Below are 13,832 nucleotides of genomic sequence, written 5' to 3'. Positions count from 1 at the left end.
TAAGCAGGGTTCTGTCACTTTTTGTGTGGACCAGACGGTCAATGTAACGCTGTAAGCAGGCATCTTCCAGTTTGGTCATTGTCTTTAAAACAAGGTCAGGGTCTCCACTGAATTGCACAGCATTTCTCAAGGTCACCCCTTGCGCTAAATGTTCTTGGGTTAGGCACAGATGTTGCATAACATAACCTATGGCAATAATAGTGTTCAATAAGCTTTCCAAATATAGCTCAGCACACAGGCCCCAGAGCTTGCAGTTTCTATCCATTGAAGTCCAAGTCACACAGTCATGGTGCCATTGGGCTGGGGCATCTATGACACAGCCCTCACCATTTTCAAAAAGCTTTTCCCTAAGACAGTGATGAAGAACAGCATAAACAGCAACGCGTACAATAGTCCGCATAACATTTTTACGCTCGTGACGTGGCACTGGCTCAGCGAGTTCCATGCCAAGCCTCCTCCTAAACTCCTCGTAGCCGTCCTCCTCGGAGTCATCTTCAACAATTTCTAGCGGCGTTGAGCAAAAACAAGGCGGGCCTGGTTCACCTTCGCTGCTTGATGCAACGCCGTCCAGGGCCTCCGGGTCCTCTGGAAAGGCATCGTCAAGCTGTCGAGAGATTTTCAGACAAGAAACAAGAGTAAGTTCCCACTCCTTGTTTTTAGATTTACACAACCCCTGGTTCCTAACCTCATTACACCCAATCATCGACCGTCGCTTCTTAATCATTCATTTACCTGAGCTATGTCTTTTCCATTCACCTTGTCTGCCAGTGCCTCCCCCAAGCCATGATCGCCTTCCTCCTCCAGGGTGGCGGATGACGAGAGGCCACCATGCTCATCGGGGTGTCTCATGAGCAGTTGGGCTTCAGGTTCGGATTCTGGCATATCCATCAATGGCTGGGCCAAAGGAATCCCCTTGGCTTCTCTCTCATCCTCTTCAGAACTGTCGCTGCTGTAGCGCTTTCTCCACACAACTCCAAAGGTCCTCGGGGCTAAAACAAAATCTGAAGATCTAACAGGGGTGGTAAAGGAGTCCACGTTTCCTCTCAGCCTTTCCACAATTTCTAAAACACGTCTTCTTGGTAAGAGATGGCCTCCTCTTCCCAGCGCTGGGACTTATGAGGTGATGGTTCTGCACTCTGATTGGCAGAGGACATTGGAAGGAGTCCTTCGAGGGGTCACATGACCCTCTTCTGGGTGGTTGAGCCCGTCCCAGAACCCACCCTATTTTGGTCGAATCTCCTTTTGGGGCTGTCCTCTGTGGCCAAAACCCATCGCGATTGGTAGAGGGTGGTGGGAGGAGTTCTTAGAGGGGTCACACGAGCCACCTCCTGACGGGTCACCCTGCCCCAGAATTCCCCCCAATTGGGCAAATCTCCTCTCGGGGTGGTCCCCAGCGGCTGAAACCCCTGCTGATTGGTAGAGGGCAGTGGGAGGAGTTCTTAGAGGGGTCACACAAACCCCGGAACTCCCCCTGATTGGTCAAATCTTCTCTCGAAGCGTTCCTGTGGGGGCAGAATCCATCCTGATCAGCAGAGGACAGTGGGAGGAGTTCTTACTGGGGTCACATGACACACCTTGCTTCCGGACATGTGTCCACCTTGACTCTGGAAGTAATACTCCCATGAGGTGGGACTTCCAGTGACCTGTGTGCAGGGCTTACGGGGTCAAGGGGTGGGGTTAACGTTTGATTGATGGTAGGGCTCTTATACTACTCGCTCCCGCTACCCAAAATTGGAACAAAAGAGACGAAAATACTGGAGAGAAAGAAAGGAATGTTTTAAATGTTTTGAATTCTTGTATTGTCCTGTAAATTCTTTTCCCCAAATTAATTCAAAACGTTAAATTGTATTTTTTATTTTTCTATGTTTTGTTGTTGTTTTATAACAGAATACAGCAACTATAATACTGGCCAGTATTATGCTTTTATCAATAGAATACAACAACCATAACAGTGGCCCGTATGAGCCATTCTCCTACTGCTCAGATGCTGTAAGGGAGAGAAGGCTCAGGCCCTGTAAAGTAGGCTGGGTTGATTTTTTATGACTCCAAGTGTTTTTATTACACATCAGGACATCTAGTCACTCTGATGGACATGCAGCCTCTGGACAAGCTCAGAGATAAGCATGTACATTACACTGCTTGCTCAGGGGTCATTACTATAGAAACAGCCAAGTACTGGCCCAGATCCTCAAATACACCTGAGCTTTAGACTCTGGGTTGTTCTAAATTATGCTGTCTTGTAACAGCCATTGCTGTACGGGAGATTGCTGTAGCACCGGGGTCGGCAACGTTTGGCATGCAACCCCCGAGGGTAAGCCCCCTGGCGGGCCAGGCCAGTTTGTTTACCTGTTGCGTCCACAGCTTTGGCCGATCGCGGATCCCACTGGCCGCAGTTCCCCACTGCAGGCCAACGGGGGCTGCAGGAAGCCGTGGCCAGCACATCCCTCGCCCCGCGCTGCTTCCCGCAGTAAAACAGAAGGTTTATTAGATGACAGGAACATGGTCTAATACAGAGCTTGTAGGTGTCGAGAACCGGACCTTTCAGCTGGGTCCATTTTGGGGGGCAGTGAGCCAGACAACCACGTCTGCCCTTCAGTCCATGTCCCAGCCAGCCCCAAACTGAAACTCCCTCCAGCCCCTCCTCCTCTGGGCTTTGTCCCTTTCCCCGGCCAGGAGGGCACCTGATTCCCTTTTTCTCCAACCCTTAGGTCTCACCTTGCAGGGGGGAAGGGCCCAGGCCATCAGTTGCCAGGAAACAGGGTGTCGGCCATTCTCTGTGTCCAGACCCCTGCACGCACCTGCCCTCTAGGGATCTAGATCTAGGGATCAGTCCAGCCAGCCTTGACGTCCCTCTCCGCGGAGCTGGGAATGCACCTGGAGCTGCCAGCCCAGTCCTGTCTACTCAGCGAACGGCTTGCTGCTGCTCTTTCCCGGGTCTCCTCCTCCCTCCCCAGCCCTGGAGCCAGACGAACACCCACACACAGGCCTACTGTGCCCATGGCTGTACAGCGGCTGCAGGGCTGCAGCCATCGCGTCCTGGACATATTCAAGGGGAGCCCGATGGGATTGGCCAGGCAAGGAGGGCATGAGCCCTGCCCAGCTAGGATGGGGCACCATCCCCAGGCTGCTGCATCAAAGCCAGCCCTGGCTAGGAGCAATTCTGCAACCCAGGAGAGATTCTGCAACCATCCGCCTGCTGGAGAAAGACATCAAGGTGAACTTGTCCTAGCTTGGAACTCCCTGAAGCCAATGGGATACATTTGGGTTAGGAAAAAGAAAAGGACTTGTGGCACCTTAGAGACTAACCAATTTATTTGCGCATAAGCTAAAGCTCACTTCATCGGATGCTTATGCTCAAATAAATTGGTTAGTCTCTAAGGTGCCATAAGTACGCCTTTTCTTTTTACGAATACAGACTAACATGGCTGCTACTCTGAAACCTGTCATGATTTGGGTTAGGGTGAATATATGTCAAGAAGACAAAACCACTCCTTGAGAGGGGCATGGCAGTGAGCTAGGCCCAGCCTGAGGGCCTCAGAGACACCCTTGTCCCACCCTCTCTGCCTAGCTTCGGAACAGTCTAGGGGGTTCTCTGTGTGTGAAATTCCTCTCACTCTGCCTTCATTACCGGGGCTGGAGGGGGGCTGGACTATTTAGCTGCATGCAGCACATTGGCTTCTTGGGGTGAAGTCCCATCACAGAGAGGTGCACACAGGGCTAGGGAATGGGCAGCTCCCTCAGACAGTCATAGTAGTCCCTGAATCACACATGCACCACGAAGGGCCCATGAGAGTGCTGAGTCCTGAGAGCACCACGGCTCCAGCTGGACTGGATCTCCTAGCTCTCCCCCTTCCCCCAGAAGGTGGGGGTGAGCAGCTCTCAGATCACAAGGGATGCTTTGCCAGCTTATACAAGGCTATTGGAATGCATGGTTTATTGGTGGGAGAAAATGACCTAGAGAGCTGAAGTTTATGGGCCAACAGGCTTTGCAGTCTGCACTGGGTTTGCGTGCTGACGCACACCGTCGGTGAGACCAGGGACAGAACACGCACAGGGCTGTGGACAGCTCTGGCCCATGGGCTGGGCTGGGCTCAGAAGCATCCAGCGGAAGGAAGGCTTCGGTATTTCACTAGAAGGGGAAATAGGCAGAGGCGAATTGCCGATTGGAGCTGGCTTGCTCGTGTTGGCAGGCCCCGCCCTTTACAGACACGCGACTCCATCCTCGTGTCCATGCTCCCCGAGCCCTTTAAAACAAGGGTAGCCAAAGGCAATGTTTCCATGGCTGCCCCAAGGAGCTTGGCTGCTGGAGGTTACAGGACACAGGCAGCAATGCTCTACCTTGAACCAAGCGGCTAAGCCAGGAGCATGACATGCCAGAGACCCAAGGTCTCCACCAGCCACACCACCTACGAAAGATGATGCAGCTGGATTCTTTGCAAACTGAGCAAGGCCCTCAGGTCCTCTCACCCACCCTCTCCTGCTCCCTGGGCCTCCCTGCAGATGCTGCTGACTCTGCATTCCAGTGCTGGGGAATGGCAATGCTGGATGGAGACTCCCCTACTGGGGCTGTGCAGGAAGGTCTAGCAGTGTGGGAGCATTTATCGTGGATCAGTGCTCCTGCTCTGTGGCTGATTATCAGCTTCAGTGACCAATTTCTTGCTCTAACAGCACCCAGAGAGCACAGGATTTGCTGTGCTAGCTCACTGCAGCGCCCGAAAGCCAGGTATCCTGTCTCCATAGAGGCTTCGAGGAAGGTACCAGAGACCCTGCAGTGTGTAATTATGGAATAACCTTCTCTTTGGGGAATGTGCCCCCCTGTAGTCAGTGGCTGGCTCCTGCCCTGTGGAGATGGTTTTATAGTCCTGGTGTCTCCTGCCCTCTCTAGCTGGTGATATTTGGATCATCCATATATATGTCTCATCCTTTTTTGAATCCCACTAGACATTTGGCCCCCTCAATATCCTGTGGCAGTTAGTTCCGCTGGTGAATTATGTGTTGTTAAGAAAGCCTTTCATTGGTAAGTCCTGAAAGCCCAAGGTGCCAAGGCGGCTGTGACTGGCTCATGGCTGCTGTGTTCCCTGTGGGAGGGTCAGAGGGGCATCATTCAGGCTGCCTGCCCGCACCCTCGGGTAGAAGTATGGCCACAGGGGCTCCAAGAAGATGCCACTGAAGGTGTAGATGTGACAGCTGCCAGTCACGTTGTAGAAGGACACCTCTCCGGCCTCAAAGTCCAGGAGGATGCCAATCTGCCGAGGCTTCGCTCTCAGCATAAGCTCGGGCAGGGGGGAAGTGAGCGCTGCATACTCATCCCCATTGTGCAGCCACACCGTCCCGAAACCAGTCGCTGGTGAGGGCGTGAAAATTCCCTGCCTGCTCACACACTCCTCATAGACCCCCAGTGTCCAACATGGTTTGTCCCCCACTTCCACCTCCCAGTAGTGCATCCCGTCTGTGAACCGCTGCCGGCCCAGGATGCAGGTGCACGTGTCAAACCGCTTGGGGTTACTGGGGACGTCCCGCCTCTTGTTGCCCACCCTCACGCTCCGCTGATCCCGGGACAAGAGCAGGTAGGCATTGGCTGTGTTGGGGTCCAGTCACATGCGCTAGGGACAGAAAGAGAATCACATGGTGCATCCCATTAGTGTCTGTTGGTTACTTATGTCCTGCCCTTTCCTAGCACCTCCCTCAGAGGTGCTGTATAGAATCATAGAATCATAGAATCATAGAATATCAGGGTTGGAAGGGACCCCAGAAGGTCATCTAGTCCAACCCCCTGCTCAAAGCAGGACCAATTCCCAGTTAAATCATCCCAGCCAGGGCTTTGTCAAGCCTGACCTTAAAAACCTTTAAGGAAGGAGATTCTACCACCTCCCTAGGTAACGCATTCCAGTGTTTCACCACCCTCTTAGTGAAAAAGTTTTTCCTAATATCCAATCTAAACCTCCCCCACTGCAACTTGAGACCATTACTCCTCGTTCTGTCATCTGCTACCATTGAGAACAGTCTAGAGCCATCCTCTTTGGAACCCCCTTTCAGGTAGTTGAAAGCAGCTATCAAATCCCCCCTCATTCTTCTCTTCTGCAGGCTAAACAATCCCAGCTCCCTCAGCCTCTCCTCATAACTCATGTGTTCCAGTCCCCTAATCATTTTTGTTGCCCTTCGCTGGACTCTCTCCAATTTATCCACATCCTTCTTGAAGTGTGGGGCCCAAAACTGGACACAGTACTCCAGATGAGGCCTCACCAATGTCGAATAGAGGGGAAGGATCACGTCCCTCGATCTGCTCGCTATGCCCCTACTTATACATCCCAAAATGCCATTGGCCTTCTTGGCAACAAGGGCACACTGCTGACTCATATCCAGCTTCTCGTCCACTGTCACCCCTAGGTCCTTTTCTGCAGAACTGCTGCCTAGCCATTCGGTCCCTAGTCTGTAGCTGTGCATTGGGTTCTTCCGTCCTAAGTGCAGGACCCTGCACTTATCCTTATTGAACCTCATCAGATTCCTTTTGGCCCAATCTTCCAATTGGTCTAGGTCCTTCTGTATCCTATCCCTCCCCTCCAGCGTATCTACCACTCCTCCCAGTTTAGTATCATCCGCAAATTTGCTGAGAGTGCAATCCACACCATCCTCCAGATCATTTATGAAGATATTGAATAAAACCGGCCCCAGGACCGACCCTTGGGGCACTCCACTTGATACCGGCTGCCAACTAGACATGGAGCCATTGATCACTACCCGTTGAGCCCGACAATTTAGCCAGCTTTCTACCCACCTTATAGTGCATTCATCCAGCCCATACTTCCTTAACTTGCTGACAAGAATACTATGGGAGACCGTGTCAAAAGCTTTGCTAAAGTCAAGAAACAATACATCCACTGCTTTCCCTTCATCCACAGAACCAGTAATCTCATCATAAAAGGCGATTAGATTAGTCAGGCATGACCTTCCCTTGGTGAATCCATGCTGGCTGTTCCTGATCACTTTCCTCTCATGCAAGTGCTTCAGGATTGATTCTTTGAGGACCTGCTCCATGATTTTTCCAGGGACTGAGGTGAGGCTGACTGGCCTGTAGTTCCCAGGATCTTCCTTCTTCCCTTTTTTAAAGATTGGCACTACATTAGCCTTTTTCCAGTCATCCGGGACTTCCCCGGTTCGCCACGAGTTTTCAAAGATAATGGCCAGTGGCTCTGCAATCACAGCCGCCAATTCCTTCAGCACTCTCGGATGCAACTCGTCCGGCCCCATGGACTTGTGCACGTCCAGCTTTTCTAAATAGTCCCTAACCGCCTCTATCTCCACAGAGGGCTGGCCATCTCTTCCGCATTTTGTGATGCCCAGCGCAGCAGTCTGGGAGCTGACCTTGTTAGTGAAAACAGAGGCAAAAAAAGCATTGAGTACATTAGCTTTTTCCACATCCTCTGTCACTAGGTTGCCTCCCTCATTCAGTAAGGGGCCCACACATTCCTTGGCTTTCTTCTTGTTGCCAACATACCTGAAGAAACCCTGGAATGAATCCAGCCCCAACCCCCAGGAGCTGGGTCGGTGTCATTATCCCCGTATGACTGAGGCACGGGGGGGGGGGTGCGGGGAATTGCCCTCAGTCACACAGGGAGTCAGCTGCAAAGCCAGGAGGAGTCCTGACTCTCCATCTCCTGATCTAAACAGTAGACAACCCTCCCTCACAGATCCAGGAATAGAACCCAGGAGTGCTGACTCCCACCCCCAGCGCCCCCACTCATACCCACTAGACCTCGAAGTGTAACTTACAAATGCAAATTTTTTTTGGTTACCTAACCTACTTCTTATTCTGCCAATCGCTCAGACAAACAAGTTTGTTTACATTGAGGGGAGATACTGCTGCCTGCTTCTTATTTACAATGTCACCTGAAAGTGAGAAGGCATGGAACTTTTGTAGCCAGCGTTGCAAGGTATTTACATGCTAAATATGCTAAACATTCATATTCCCCTTCATGCTTCAGCCACCATTCCAGAGGACATGCTTCCATGCTGATGATGCTCATTAAAAAAATAATGCATCAATTACATTTGTGACTGGACTCCTTGGGGGGAGAATTGTATGTTTCCTACTCTGTTTTACCCACATTCTGCACATATTTCATGTATTAGCAGTCTCGGATGATGACCCAGCACATGTTCTTTTTAAGATTTCACTGCAGATTTGACAAAACGCAAAGAAGGTACCGATGTGAGATTTCTAAAAATAGCTACAGCACTCGACCCAAGGTTTAAAATTCTGAAGTGCCTTCCAAAATCTGAGAGGGACAAGGTATGGAGCATGCTTTTAGAAGCCTTAAAAGAGCAACACTCTGATACAGAAACTACAGAACCCAAACCACCAAAAAAGAAAATCAACCTCCTGGTGGCATCTGACTCAGATGATGAAAATGAACATGTGTCAGTCCACGCTGCTTTGGATTGTTATCAAAAGCAGAGCCCCTCATCAGCATGGAAGCATGTCCTCTGGAATGGTGATTGCAACATGAAGGGACATATGAATCTTTAGCATATCTGGCACAAAAATATCTTTCAACGCCAGCGACAACAGTGCCATGGGAACACCGGTTCTCACTTTCGGGTGTCATTGTAAACAAGAAGCAGGCAGCATTATTTTCTGCAAATTGTAACCAACCTTGTTTGTCTGAGCGATTGGCTGACCAAGAAGTAGGACTGAGTGGATTTATAAGCTCTAAAGTTTTACATTGTTTTATTTTTGAACGCAATTTTTATATATATATATATATATAATTCTACATTTGTAAGCTCAACTTTCATGGTAAAGAGACTGCACTACAGTACTTGTATGAGGTGAATTGAAAAATAGTTTTTTTTTGTTTTTTACAGTTCAATTATTTATAATCAAAAATAAATATACAGTGAGCACTGTACACTCTTTATTCTGTGTTGTAATTGAAATTAATAGATTTGAAAATGTAGTAAACATCCAAAAATATTTAAAAGAAATGGTATTCTATTGTTGTTTAACAGCACAATTAATCGCGTAATTCTTTTTTGAATCGCACGGTTTATTTTTTGAATCGCGCAGTTAATCGCAATTATTTTTTTTAATTGCTTGACAGCCCTAATTTTAATATGGCTAATGTAAACATATACATCCAGGAACAAAACCTGTAGGCCTTAGTTAGAGGATGGGGGACTCTATCCTGGGAAGCAGTGACTCTGAAAAAGATTTGGGGGTAGAAGTGAATAAGTAGTTGAACATGAGCTCCCAGTGTGATACAGTGACCAAAATAGCTAGAGTGATCCTGGGATGCCTAAATAGGGGAATCTCGAGTAGGAGTAAAGAGGTTACTGTACCTCAATAGTGGCACCAGTGTGATCCCTACTGTGTCCAGTTGTGGTATCCACAATTCAAAAAGGATGTTTATAAATTGGAGGGTTCAGAAAAGAGCCACAAGCATGATTAAAGGACTGGAAAACATGACTTATAGCGATGCAGGCAAGAAGCTCAATCTATTTATCTTAACAAAGAGAAGGTTAAGGGTTGATTTGATTACAGTCTCCAAGTACCTACATGGGGAACAAATATTTAATAATGGGCTCTTCAATCTACCGGCGATTGGTATAACATGGAAGTTGAAGCTAAACAAATTCAGACTGGAAAAAAGGTGTAAATGATTGACAGTGAGGGTAATTAACCATTGGAATAATTTACCAAGGATTGTGATGGATTCTCTATCACTGACCATTTTAAAATCCAGATTGGGTGTTTTCCGACAAGATCTGCTCTAGGGATTATTTTTGGGAAGCTCTCTGGCCTGTGCTATCCAGAAGACCAGACTAGATGATCCCTTCTGTCACTGGAATCTATGAATCTATGATTTGCCTAATTTTGAGACAACGCCGGAGCCAGTAGCCCTGGGGATGATGGAGAAAGGAAGGGAGAATTGAGGCTGTGCAGCTCAAGCCAACAACCCTAATCCAATGACTGCTTCATCTTGAGCAGATACTTTTGAATAACAAATTCCCTTCCAAACTGAGGTGGCACCCCCTCTTCTCTCCCCCAGCTGATACACTGGAAAGGGCCCAGGATGTCTGGCTGCAACAGGCCCAAGGATCACAGCCCTTCAACAGCTGCACCAGGCCCGGGGCTCGCAGCCCTTCAGCCTCTAGGCTGGGCCCGGGACACGCAGCCCTTCACCCTCTAGGCTGGGCCTAGGGCTCGCAACACTTCAGCCTCTAGGCTGGGCCCAGGGCTCGCAGCCCTTCAGCGTCTGCGCCGGGTCTGGGGCTCGCAGCCCTTCAGCATCTCCACCTGCCTGCAACTCACAGCCCTTCTGCTCAGCTCTTTGGGACTCAGCCCCAGCCACTGAAAAGTTGGAATTCTTTTTTAAGCAGAAAGTGGATTTGTGCCCATGACTCAAAAGCTGCAGGACAGATTCTGTCCCAGCCTGGCCCCGAGCACAGATTCCCCTGGGATTTGGCTGAGATGGGAGAGGAGGAACGTCAGTGTCTGAGGGGATCTGGAGAGCAGCGCAGGACAGGGGTTGAGAGAGATGCTCTCTCTCAGCTTTGCTGCCAGCACTCTGAGTTGTCTGTAGCTCATATCTGGAGGCTGGGCACTGCCTGACTGCGAGACAGGCTGATGGCACTGCTCTACTCACCGAGACAGGCTGTGTTCTTGGAGCAGAGCTCTTCTTGCACAGGATCAGACCCTGCCTCTTGGTGTCCTTACCTTTCTGAGTTGCGTTTATATTCCTAGCCCTGGGCATGTTTCACTGGCAGGGGGGGGGGGGGGGCTCTGGGGGGGGCCGGCAGGGGGGGGGGGGGCCTAGGGCAGGGGGGGTCTGGTTTCCCGAGGCCCTGAGGTCGTCCAGGCCCTGCTGAGCTCTCGATGGTTCCCTTGGCCTTGGCCTCACAGCCTATCACGTTTCCCACTTCTGGTTTGGAAGAAACGTGCCTGCGAACATACAGCCGGTCTGGGCTTGGCGAGATGCCGGGTGAGGCCAGTGCAGGGTCTCAGGAAGGGCCATTTTCCAGTTACATAATTTCGCAGAATTTAATGGGACATTGGACCATCAAGTCTGACTTCCTGTATAACACAGGCTAGACAGTCCTTCCACCCTGACACCCCTTCCACCTGGACACCCCAACACCCCAATGGTAGGGAATCTACAAGTTTAAAAATATTGACGAAGTTTGAAAGCTTCAGCTCTTCTCCAGGCTGCTCCTTCCCATAGCAAGAGCCTCACAGAGAGCCTGAAAAGAGAGAGAGAGAGAGAGAGAGAGAGAGTGTGAGTCAGGAATGACAACAATACTGGCGGGGAAGGTACTACATTTATAAACAGCAGCTCCTGCTGTAATGTCACATGCTATGCTTGAGTTATGTCAAGGTTACAGAAGATGACGACCATGTTTTCAGAGTCAGAAGCCCAGGCATCAAATAGAAGGGTTGAGCCACTGGCTAGACCAGTACAGTTAAAGTGAGGCACCCTCGTGTTGAGGCAGTTATGCTGGTATAGGAGTGCTAGTCCTGGGATCGCTATTCCTATAGGAGAAGCGGAATAAGCTCCACGGGTATAAAGATGTAGAACTGCAACCACACTAGGCCCTGGTCCACACTAGGAGTTGAGGTCAAATTTAGCAGCGTTAAATCGATTTAACCCTGCACCCGTCCACACGATGAAGCCCCAACAGTTATTTTCTGGTCTGGGAATAAAGTCCCTTCCTGCAGCTTTTGAAACAGACCAGAGTTCCTGAAGATGTGAGTGTCGTGTACCTTTCCCGGCCATCCCACGTTGGTGTTGGTGAAACGTCCCTTGTGATCCACCAGTGCTTGTAGCACTATTGAAAAGTACCCCTTGTGGTTTATGTACTCGCCGGCTTCGTGCTCTGGTGCCAAGATAGGGATATGGGTTCCGTCTACGGCCCCACCACAGTTAGGGAATCCCATTGCAGCAAAACCATCCACTATGACCTGCACATTTCCCAGGGTCACTACCCTTGATATCAGCAGATCTTTGATTGTGTTGGCTACTTGCATCCCAGCAGCCCCCACGGTAGATTTGCCCACTCCAAATTGATTCCCGACTGACCGGTAGCTGTCTGGCGTTGCAAGCTTCCACAGGGCTATTGCCACTTGCTTCTCAACTGTGTGGGCTGCTCTCATCTTGGTATTCTTGTGCCTCAGAGCAGGGGAAAGCAAGTCACAAAGTTCCATGAAAGTGCCCTTACGCATGCGAAAGTTTCGCAACCCCTGGGAATCATCCCAGACCTGCAACACTATGCAGTCCCACGAGTCTGTGCTTGTTTCTCAGGCCCAGAATCGGCATTCTACCGCATGAACCTGCCCCATTAGCACCATGATGCCCACATTGCCGGGGCCCGTGCTTTGAGAGAAGTCTGTGTCCATGTCCTCATCACTCATGTCACCACGCTGACGTTGCCTACTTGTCCAGTATCGCTTTGCCAGGTTCTGGTGCTGCATATACTGCTGGATAAGGCGTGTGGTGTTTAATGTGCTCCTAATTGCCAAAGTGATCTGAGCGGGCTCCATGCTTGCCGTGGTATGGCGTCTGCACAGGTAACTCAAGAAAAAAGGCGCAAAACGATTGTCTGCCCTTGCTTTCCTGGAGGGAGGGAGGGAACGGGGGCCTGACGATATGTACCCAGAACCACCCGTGACAATGTTTTAGCCCCATCAGGCACTGGGATTTCTACCCAGAATTCAAATGGGCGGCAGAGACTGCGGGAACTGTGGGATAGCCACCCACAGTGCAATGCTCCGGAAGTCGACGGTTGCCTCGGTACTGTGGACACATTCCACCGACTACATGCACTTAGAGCATTTGTGTGGGGACACACACAATCAACTATATAAAAACGCTTTCCACAAAACCGACTTCTATAAATTCGACCTAATTTCGTAGTGTAGACATACCCTTAGAGACTAACCAATTTATCTGAGCATAAGCTTTCGTGAGCTACAGCTCACTTTATCGGATGCATTCAGTGGAAAATACAGTGAGGAGATTTATATACACCCAGAACATGAAAAAATGGGTGATATCATATACACTGTAAGGAGAGGGATCACTTAAGATGAGCTATTACCAGCAGGAGAGCGGGGGGGGGGGAGAAAACCTTTTGTAGTGATAATCAAGGTGGGCCATTTCCAGCAGTTAACAGGAACGTCCGAGGAGCAGTGGGGGGTGGAGGAAGACACTGGCAAGAAGATTTTGAATGGCCCCTAACTTTGAGACACCGGGGGCCTAGATTTCAGAGGTGCTAAATACCCGCAGCTCCCAGGGGGCTTGTGGGCACTTAGGGTGTGTCTACACTGCAGTTACATGCCCACGGCTGGCCCGGGCCACCTGACTCCGGCTCACAGGGCTCGAGCTGAGCAGCTGTTTATTTGTGGTGCAGACGTTCTGGCTTGGGCTGGAGCCCGAGCTCTGGGAACCTCCCACCTCGCATCGTCCTAGAGTCGAAGCTCCAGCCTGAGCCCCAAAGGCTACACCGCAGCTAAACAGCCCCTTAGCCCGAGCCCCGGGAGCTGGAGTCAGCTGGCCTGGGCCAGCCACAGGTGTGTAATTGAAAATCAGCCCCCAGCCGTCTCTGGGTGGGCACCAAAACCTGAAGCATCCAGTGCTGGCCATTTACTCCCTACTGAATCCCTGGACCTGAACTCCATGGGCGAAGCCACATTGCCTGGCCTGCGTTTGGCTCTAGGCTACATCTACTGGGAGCCTAGCAGGTCCTCTAGGTTTGATGTATCGTGAGGGCAGCACCTGGCTCTGGGAAGGCTCAGTAATTGGATGAGTCTGTTCAATTACATGGATCTGCTTCTG

This window comes from Lepidochelys kempii, chromosome 20 (assembly GCF_965140285.1).
Source record: "Lepidochelys kempii isolate rLepKem1 chromosome 20, rLepKem1.hap1, whole genome shotgun sequence".
Lineage (NCBI taxonomy): Eukaryota > Metazoa > Chordata > Testudines > Cheloniidae > Lepidochelys > Lepidochelys kempii.
This window is presented reverse-complemented; position numbering follows the sequence as displayed.